This window comes from Echeneis naucrates, chromosome 6 (assembly GCF_900963305.1).
Source record: "Echeneis naucrates chromosome 6, fEcheNa1.1, whole genome shotgun sequence".
In the NCBI taxonomy this organism is placed as follows: domain Eukaryota; kingdom Metazoa; phylum Chordata; class Actinopteri; order Carangiformes; family Echeneidae; genus Echeneis; species Echeneis naucrates.
This window is the reverse complement of record NC_042516.1, coordinates 1,491,673-1,501,281: the sequence shown is the minus strand read 5'-3', so window position 1 is coordinate 1,501,281 and position 9,609 is coordinate 1,491,673. Positions and strand designations below refer to the sequence as shown.

Sequence of the window (9,609 nt, the reverse complement as noted above, 5' to 3'; positions counted from 1 at the left end):
TGGGGGTCCCCACATGAGTCACCTCTGACTTGCATGGTTGATTTGGCCACAGTTTTTAGGCCAAATGCCCTATTGCAACCCTCCCCATTTATATGGGCTTGGGACCAGCACAAGCCTACAACTGGTTTTAACAAACCTGCACTTCCACCTCCTCTGATTGCAACAAGGAGGAGAGAGGTCTTTTCTTTCAAGTTTGCTTTCACTGAGGGCACCACAGTTGTCTCATATTAGCACAACAAGAGCGAGAATGTCATCCTCATTAGCACATTACATAAGGCTGCAGAGGTGGGTGCTCGGGAGGACAGAAAACCAGCAATCACTTTTGACTATGTCATCAAAAAAAGAGGGGTAAATAAACTGGACAAAGTAACAGGCATTAAAGCTGCAAGAGGAGGACGGTGGCAGCACCTTCTTCGCACAGCAGCTTCAGGAGCACTGGTAAGGGTGGTGCAGCAATCTGAGCCTGCACTGTTCAAGTCCCACAAGAAGCAAACACAAGGGGACAGAAAAAGCAATGCAACTTCTGCCCTGCAGAAGACAGGGACAACCTGCTGCAGATGTGTGAAACACGTGTTTCACACTAGGAAAGTGTCCTACAACTGCTTCTGAATGCAGGGACTAGTTTGAAAGACTAGAGAGTCTAGAGAGTCTTGAGAGAGTTTTTTTTTTTTTTTTTTTTTTGTGTTTAGTGATTTTCTGATATAGCAGTGAGGGCAGCATTTACTGGTTGCAATGGTTAAAAATACATTTGTTAATTCTAACTATTCCAGAACATTCATTAAATTTTAATTTCCAATAAAACCTATTTACGTCACTATGTCTGTTATGTTTTAATTTCTTATGTAAAATAAGACATGACTGTGTAATAGATGTTTGTCTCCAAAAATTAATTTAGCAAAACCTAAAAAATACGCTCTATGGTCTCTGGAACATTTTAAAGATTAATCTTGCATTTATTAATGTCAGATAGGCTGCTTAATCATTCCAAATAGATCTGTGGTTTGGTATAGATCTTAATATGAGGAAATTCTTGGGGTGGGTCAAAATTCACCTTACTCAAAAGGCTTTTGAAATGTCCGGTATGTCAGGGCTAAGATGATTGCTGAATCCCAGGGCAATAAGACGGTGAAATTATACCTGGTAAAGAACATGGCTCACCTAGCTTGGCTGGAGATGAATCTGTTGACTCCACAGATGTACTCCAGGTTCTTGTGGTCAGTCTAGAAATGAAACAGTTGCTCTGCCCCCTCCAAGCTATGCCTCCACTCCTCCAATGCCAACTTCACTGCCAGAAGCTCCCAGTTTCCTGCATTGTAGGAAAGAAAGCAACAAAAGCTGCCTTGGCCTCAGGGGACCAGGACAACATGGAGCTCAAAGAGGTGAGGGCATGCAGAGGAGCAGCAATCTGGTTGTAGTTTCTGTTCTCCCCATTCCTGTGCTCTTCCGGTGAGTAGTCATAAATACCCTTGAACTTGAACAGTGGTACATGTAACGGGCTGCAGTTAGGGAGTTCCAAAAACAAGGGGCATCATGGCATGGTGCTACCTCCAGCTCTGGTGAGCATCGCATTCTGTGGCCTCATGGAGCCGCTCATGCTCCTACAGCCGGTTGTCGGCTGAAAGGCTGCCACCGCATGGCAAAAAAATATCTCCCTTTGCTGGGTCCGTCATGGTCAGATTGTACCATGAATGCCAGGTGTGTGTGGGCTCAAGTGCACAATAGAAGCAAGGCAGACTGTTGTTTTCTCCCAATTTTGCCACCAAATCTACATCTTTGCTTTCTGGGTCTATAACGGAAGATGTGTCCCACTGCATCTTAGGATGTATCTACTATTCACTTCAAACTGGCACTGCCAGTGACACCCAGGAACAGACAGGGAGACAACCAGGAGCAGACTGGTGACGACTGGAGACACAGTTGACAGCCCGGAAAGACGGCGACTGGGACAAGATGGGGTAGCATTGCAAACTTGCATCTTCCATGAGGGAGAAACCCAAAAAGCTACAGAACGACATACTGAGAAATACTCCTAGGGCAACCCGAAAAGGCGGGGGGATGAGTTCCCCTACAGGACAGACACAGCGTTGACGATTCTGCAAAAAAAGCTTATCGACGACAACTGAAAGATGTAGCTGCGGCAAGATCAAGCGCAGCCTAAAATTCTATTGGGGCCGAATTAAATGCTTGGTTCAGGAGAATACAGCACAGCGCACAGGACCCAGTCCTGTTGAGACAACGGAGGAGCCAGGATGGGAGACACCCCACAGAGCCCAGAACTTCCAAGTGACAAGCTCTCCAACTCCTGGTAAAGTCATTCAGCAGCCTCGCACAAAGTGGCCTCCAGCAAACCAGCTCAAAGTCTGGCACCAATTCGGTGAGGATGCAGCCAGAATCATCGAATCAACAGCCAAAGGGGATGCTGGCAGACAGCTCCAGACCATGACCACCATCATTGTCGCTTTCAGAAAAGAGAGGTTCGGTGTGGAAGAGGGCAAATCCATCAGACCCAACTACATCATGAACCGAAGGGCAGAAAAGATCCACCATCTGTGGCAAGAGCTTCGAGCCCTGGCTAGGCAGTACAAGGCAGCGACTGAGGAGGAGAAACCACCACTAGCAGAGCTCCGTAGCATAATCAGGAAGGAACTTATGACCCTGCGCAGAGCTGAATGGCACAGGAAACAGAGGAGAAGCACAGTGGGCGGCTAGTTTGCTCCAAGGAAGAAGTAGACCAATTCCTGAAAAACAACCTTAGCAACACTGAAAGAGAGCATGACCTAGGGCCCCACAGTGCCTTGTTGGACTTACCATCTCCCACTTTCAATTTCATCACCTCCGAGCCCACCTGGAAGGAAATCCAGGAGGTAGTTACTGCAGCCAGAGCAAGATTGGCTCCAGGACCTAGTAGAGTACAAAGTGTACAAATGCTGCCCCAAGCTTCTTAGAATCCGCTGGAAGCTCCTGCGTGTGACCAGTGGAGGGTGTCTGGATACCTAAGGAGGAGAATTCCACAAAGCTGGAGCAGTTCAGAACCATCTCGCTCCTTTGCGTTGAGGGAAAGATCTTTTCAGCATCCTTTCTAGAAGCTTGACAGCGTTCCTCCTCAAAAATGCCCACATCAACACTTCGGTCCAGAAAGGTGGTGGTGATGCCTAGAACACACCGGAGTTGTCACCCAGCTGATCAGGGAGGCACGAGAGGGCAAGGGTGACCACGTGGTGCTTTGGCTTGACCTTGCCAATGCCTATGGCTCCATACAACATGACCTCATGGAGACTACCCTGGATTGACACCATGTACACAGGAAGACCAAGGACCTCATCCTGAATTACTACTGGAATTTCAGGTTCAGAGTCACTTCTGGGAGTGTAACATCAGACTGGCACCGGCTTGAAAAGGGCATTATATCTGGGTGCACCATCTCAGGAAGGAATGTCATTTTATGAAATACTGAATGTGATTTTAAAATTTTATGTCATCTATTACATATCTAAAATGATTATTAGTTTTAAGTTGACAATGTAATCCAATTTAAAACCTTTTTTCATGATATGTTTTCATTCTAGATGCCATGATCAAGTAAAGAAAAATCAGCATGGCACAGAAAGAGAATTAAAAATGATTCAAACTTAAGAGAAGCCTATCTTGCAAAAAGAAAAGAATGTTAATACATCTTGATCAACTATAGTGCGAGTATTAACAGTCATTTTGCAGTTATTACTTTTATAGAGTAGACATACCTTTCAGATTTGCTACGTGTATTTGTCAGTTTATTTGTTTACATGTTTTATAGGTATCAGAGAAGGAAGAGAGAGGGAAAATTTGTGAACCCCCCCCCATCAGCCAGATGTCCAGAGCAGAAAAGGAAAGAGTTAGGCAACAGTGGAGGTAAGACCAGAGAAAGCACAGGGAAAGGAAAATAGCTATGGAGGAAATCTTGAATTTCACTCCTGAGTCAATAGATAAAACTCCTCCCGAACCCCCAGCAGAGTTTCAGGCTGACCCTCCCAACACTGATAGGGAGAATATTGTCACCCAGAGCATGCACGACACTGCAGAGTGGCAAGCAGTAACATGAAGTGGCAAAGAGAAAAGGCAAAGCTGTGCTGTAAAATGCGTAAAATGAGAATGAGAAGAGAAATGGAAGATGCCAAAAAAATAGGTTTAATGATATTTGAAATGATTTTTTATTTTATTTTTTTTTTTTTTTGTGGATTTCAGCTGATGCTTGTTTTTGTTTACCAAACTAAAACATGACTTCATCAGTCACAATCCATTGAAGTTTGCACTGTAGTGTGTTCCAGTTATGTGCCAAGTTATCTCATGTGATGTATCCTGTCTTTGATCAACTTACTATTTTTATTTCAATAGGCCATTGACTAAAACACAGTTGAAATTGCATGTGAAATAAAAATCCAATTACTCCTGTCATCTTGTCCTGCGCTGACAAATGTTGTCAGGTGGCAAAACCGATAATGGTCCGATGGTGCAACCAGGCAAAATATTCCTTTAAACCAATAAATAATAGGTTAAAATGAACAAATGTTTGATAACTATGATGTAAATAGGTATTGTATTGAATGCATTCATTTGTGTTTTTGTATAGTACTTTTTCTGTCCTTAAATATAAAGTCAGGGGCAAAAGATACTGAGACACTAGAATGAAACATTCTTAATTATTTTAAATACAAAACTCAACCACAAAATAATTATGTGTTGGGCACTATAGACACTCTAAGGGATACTTGCTAAAGATTTCACTTAGAATAAATAGTAGGAAAATACTCAAAAATATGCATAACATCCATTTTGAAAATTCCTTTTCAAAATACTTTGTTAGAAGCTCTATTTGTCATCAGCGGGCATCATGGTGCGAACAGGCAGGAAGTGGAGGGCTCAGGAGGGCCTGGAGGTAGCTGAGTCTCGACTGAGGCGCAGTGCTCTGGTGGGAATGGTGACAAAGGGCCGTGCAGTGCTGGGAGCATTTCCTCAACCTCTATATAAGAAGGCACACGGTAAGGACAAACGCCAGCCAGTCCTGGAGGAGGTGCGCTCAGGGGTTGAGGAGGGAAAGACCAGCAGGATGGTGGGCATGCAGTAGCAAGGAGCTTGTACAAGGTGGGAGGGTGTGCTAGAGTTTCCTGGCCTGAGATCTGGCAGTCAGTCATGGTGAGAGCTGCTTACAATGTCCTGCCCAGCCCATCCAATCTCCATCTGTGGGGCATGGGTGACTCCATTTGGCGCACATTCTAAGCAGCTGCTCGATATCCCTGGGAGGGGGCTGCTACCGGTGGTGGCACGACCAGGTGCTGAATGTCAGTTGCAGAGACCATCACTAAAGCAGTGGCTAAAAACAACAGCACCAAACAAAAACATGGCATGAGGAACATCGCCTTCGTCAGGGCTGGAGAGCAGCCTCAGTCACAGCCCAAACTGGCCTTCTCACCTCAGCAGTGGACTGGGATCTGAGAGTGGACTTGGACAAGCAGCCCAAGTTTCCAGACTATGTTACAGCAACTTCTCTGAGGCCGGACATAGTGCTCTCAGTGTCCTCAAGGCAAGTGCCACTGATAGAGCTGAGAGTTCCTTGGGAGGATCGCATAGAGGAGGCGAACAAGCGGAAGTGGTCAAAGTACCAGGAGCTGGTCGAGCAATGTCGAAGAAGAGGCTAGAAAGCATGCTACAAGCTGATTGAAGTGGGGTGTAGAGGCTTTGCTGGCCACTGACTGTGCAAGGCATACATGCTAATTGGCTTCACGTGGGCTGCAAGAAGGAGAGCCATCAAGTCCACCATGGAGGCAGCAGAGAGAGCCTCCACATGGCTTTGGATCAAGAGGAGCGTTCTGTGGAGCAACGCCACTGAGACACAAGCTAGGGCCTGATCAACCCTGGCTGGGTTGCCTGAGGGAAGACGTATGATGTTGAAAGACCCTGAATGTCCGATGATCTCATGAACATCACTGAAGATGTGTCCCAGCACATCTTAGGATGCATCCATTATTCATGAATCAGTATTTTAAACAGTGACCGTGTCAAACTAATCTGGATTTTTGGAAAAGATTTGTACAGGGAGCTGCTTAAACGCATTTTTCTTTCAATGGCAAATAAACATAGGATCACAGAAAATAGGATAATCTTGATAAAACATGAATCTCTAACTACAATTGCACTGCATTTGAATAAGTGACCCCAGCACAAGTCAGATTTGGGAATCAGTCTGGAGGGATTGGTGCTTCTAAGACCATCAGTGAATTCTACAACTGAAGTTGTCACGATGGTGTACGAACCACTTAGAATTTACAAAGGTGCGGTTCAGGGCTCCATATTGGGCTTAACCTTATTCACCATCACTTAAGCTTAAACACAGCCTCACCTCTACTGAGCAGTCTGCAGGCCGTATTGCAACCTCCATCTCTGCCTTAACTCTAGTAATACCAAATGCATTGCTTTTAATTGGAAATATTATGCTTCCAGTCTTCCCATGATCTATTGTGCCAATGGTTGGAATTTGGAACATTTCAAATCCTGTAGTGTACCTAGGCATCTAGTTGGATTCATCTCTGTCTTTCACCACACACATCGACAATCTTCAGACAAAATTTAAAGCCATCTCTTCTGGAAAAAAAGATTCTTTCACTCATGCTGCCAAGCACAGCCTCGTCAAGATGACAATACTCCCAATTCTGGACTATGGTGGCATCATCTACAAAATGGTACCAAGCACTGCTGTCAATAAATGACAATCTTCACTCACTGTGCTTTCCGCACGCACCATCGTGATCTCTCACTGATCATCCCAGATCGCCCCTACTGTATGTACATGTATTAAGATGCACAAATATTCTTTTGCATTACTTCATCTCACTTTTTCATTTGTATGCACACACGTACTTCTCCCCCCTTTCCTGTTATGGTCATGTTTGTAAATGAGAATTAGTTCTCAAACATTTTACCTTGTAAAATAAAGGTAAAAACAAAACAAAACAAAAAAAAATCTGGACTCTCCAATTTTAATTCACTGACATTTTATTTTCAGGTGCAATAGCAGGATTTGCACATAACAATTTAAGTGTATAGCATATCTCCACGTAAACATTATAACTGGGGGGAATGTTTTGAGTATATACAGATTGAACAGGCCTGCAAGGAGCTGCACTGGCATCTTCATTGCACTTATACCGACAGAAGTTGTATCCTAAAAAATACAAATAAAATGAATCCTTTCATTATGCAAGGATTCATTCATTCAGCACAGTGATGGTGGCTCTAGAGAAGTAACATAAATCATGTCACAGTTATTTTATATCACTCATCTCTAACACTGAACTGAGAAGTGTCTTTACATTTGGAGGTGCTGTGTTTAATGGTCCATATCACAAGCATCATAAGTGCAAAGTGTATGCCTCATATTTCTTCAAATGATGTTAACATTTTGTTACTGCTGCTACGTGGTTAATAATAAGCAGTGGTGTTTACTGTAATTTAATTGGAAAGTTCAGTAAATGGGAATGAAGTAATACTTCAAAATTATGCTATTAATGCATTACCCTAAGTAAACACAGGCATGACTGAAACTGGGTGAATGTATAAATGTGTGGTCTGCTACACTACTTTGATTCCTTGATTCCTCTGCTTGTAGTGTGATAGATAAAGTATAAGGATGACGATGGTCACATAATAATGAGGTTTTTTAACTGGTTTCATATTATATAGGGGTAGATCTCTTATTTTCAGTCTTTAATAATCAACTATGTGTCATGCCAAGGAAATCACATTAAGTTACGTTGCAGTTTTTTGTCTTGTCTTATGACTTCCTGTTTTATCTTGAAAAGTAACTCTCCTCTCGTTTCAGGATGACCAGATGTCTTCTCTGCACCTGGGAGTTAAGGCTAACTGGATTTCAAGGCCACCATGACCACCCAGGTGAGCCTCCTAGCAACCCAAGTGGAGCAAGTTCTCACTCACCTTTATGAAGGACTCCCTCCTCTCCTAGCACCAGACCTCCACCACCTCTCTCTCTCACCACCAGGGGGTTGGGAGAATGCCGGGCATTCATTGTAGACTGCGAGATGCACTCCTGCTATCAGCTTATCCTGCAGAGAGATCCAAGGTGGCCTTCATGGTGTCCCATCTCACTGGGAGGGTAAGAGCTTGGGCCTTGGTGGAGGGGTCCCATGGGTCATCGATCTGCAACTCCCTTGAGGAATTCATAAAGGCCTTGAGGAGGGCTTTCGATCCCATCTCGTCTGAGAAGGCACATGAGCTGAGCGGCATCAAACAAGGAAGAGACTCAGTGTGCGACTGCCATCCGCTTTCGCACTCTGGCCACAGACGGCGATTAGAATCCCATGGCCCTTTATGTCTTCCTTAAAGGCCTCTTGGACCAGATCCAAGACCTGCTAGTGCCTCTGGAGCTGCCATCAGACCTGGACTCCCTGATCACCTGTTTGAACTGACAATCGCCTGCAAGAGCATGAGCAGCACCGGAACCCGACTACACCATCGACCCGCATGGCTGATACTTCACGCAACTGGTGCAGTCCTCCGTGCTTTGTCTGCAGAGGAGCGTCATCGCCGCCTGCACCAAGGACGGTGCTTCTACTACGGACAGCACGGACATCTCCTAGCAACATGTCCAGTTAAAGGGGGAGACCCGCCATTCGATGGGAGGGTATTTATGAGGCAGTTCTCCTCTGCGATTGCAACTCTACACATTAACTAATGTTTTGTTTTTTTAGATAAATTAAATAAATGCACATTTTCACACACATTTTTTTTTTATAAATGTAACTTTCTTTAATGTTTCAATGACTAAATTTAACACGAACATGTGACAGCAAATATGCATAAGGTCTCTAATTGAAACCTGTCACCTGACAGTCACACTGTATTTAATTTGATAATTGTTCTAGGAGTCTGCATTTGACTCAAGTTTCTAATCAGCCTTGTCAACTTGCCCAAAAAAGTGCCAAAACTATACTAAATAAAGGAATGGGGAGCACGGCGGCTGTTGCCCCACAACAAGAAGGTTGCGGGTTAGGTTCCTGTGCCTGGAGCCTTTCCAATGTAGAGTCTGCATGTTCTCTCCGTGTCTGTGTGGGGTTACTCTGGTTTCTTCCCACCATCCAAAGACATGCTTGTCATGGTTCATTGGCAACTCAAAATTTTCTGTAGTTCTAAGTGTGAGTGGTTGTTCATCTCTGTCTCCGTATGTTGGCCCTGTGAATGACTGGTGACCTGTTCAGGGTATACCCCACCCTCACCCAATGAGAGCTGGAATCGGCTCCAGAATCCCCCATAACCTGGAAAGTGGTATAAGATGAATTAATGAATTAATAAAGGAATTAATAAAGGAATGGGAGGGAAGACATATAGATTTTTTACATAAATATTATTATTATAAATTAGGCCATTTTCTGACTTAAATACGAAGGAAAGGGCTGCACAGCGGCATAGCAGTTAGTGTTGTTGGTTGCAGGTTGCAGGTTCCGCTCCTGGGCCCAGGGGATAAGCAGTAGAAAAGAAGACAATTTATGAATGTGACAGAGACCCATGTGCACTGTTTCCAAAATAAAAATGAAATGAAAAAAATAAATAAGCAAGAGATAA

The 9,609-nt window shown here is 44.1% G+C and overlaps 1 pseudogene; it reads left to right on the top strand.

Moving 5' to 3' along the window:
• The first annotated feature begins 1,364 nt into the window (after positions 1–1,364).
• On the top strand, positions 1,365–5,882 carry LOC115044571 (uncharacterized; annotated as a pseudogene).
• Positions 5,883–9,609: the final 3,727 nt, after the last annotated feature.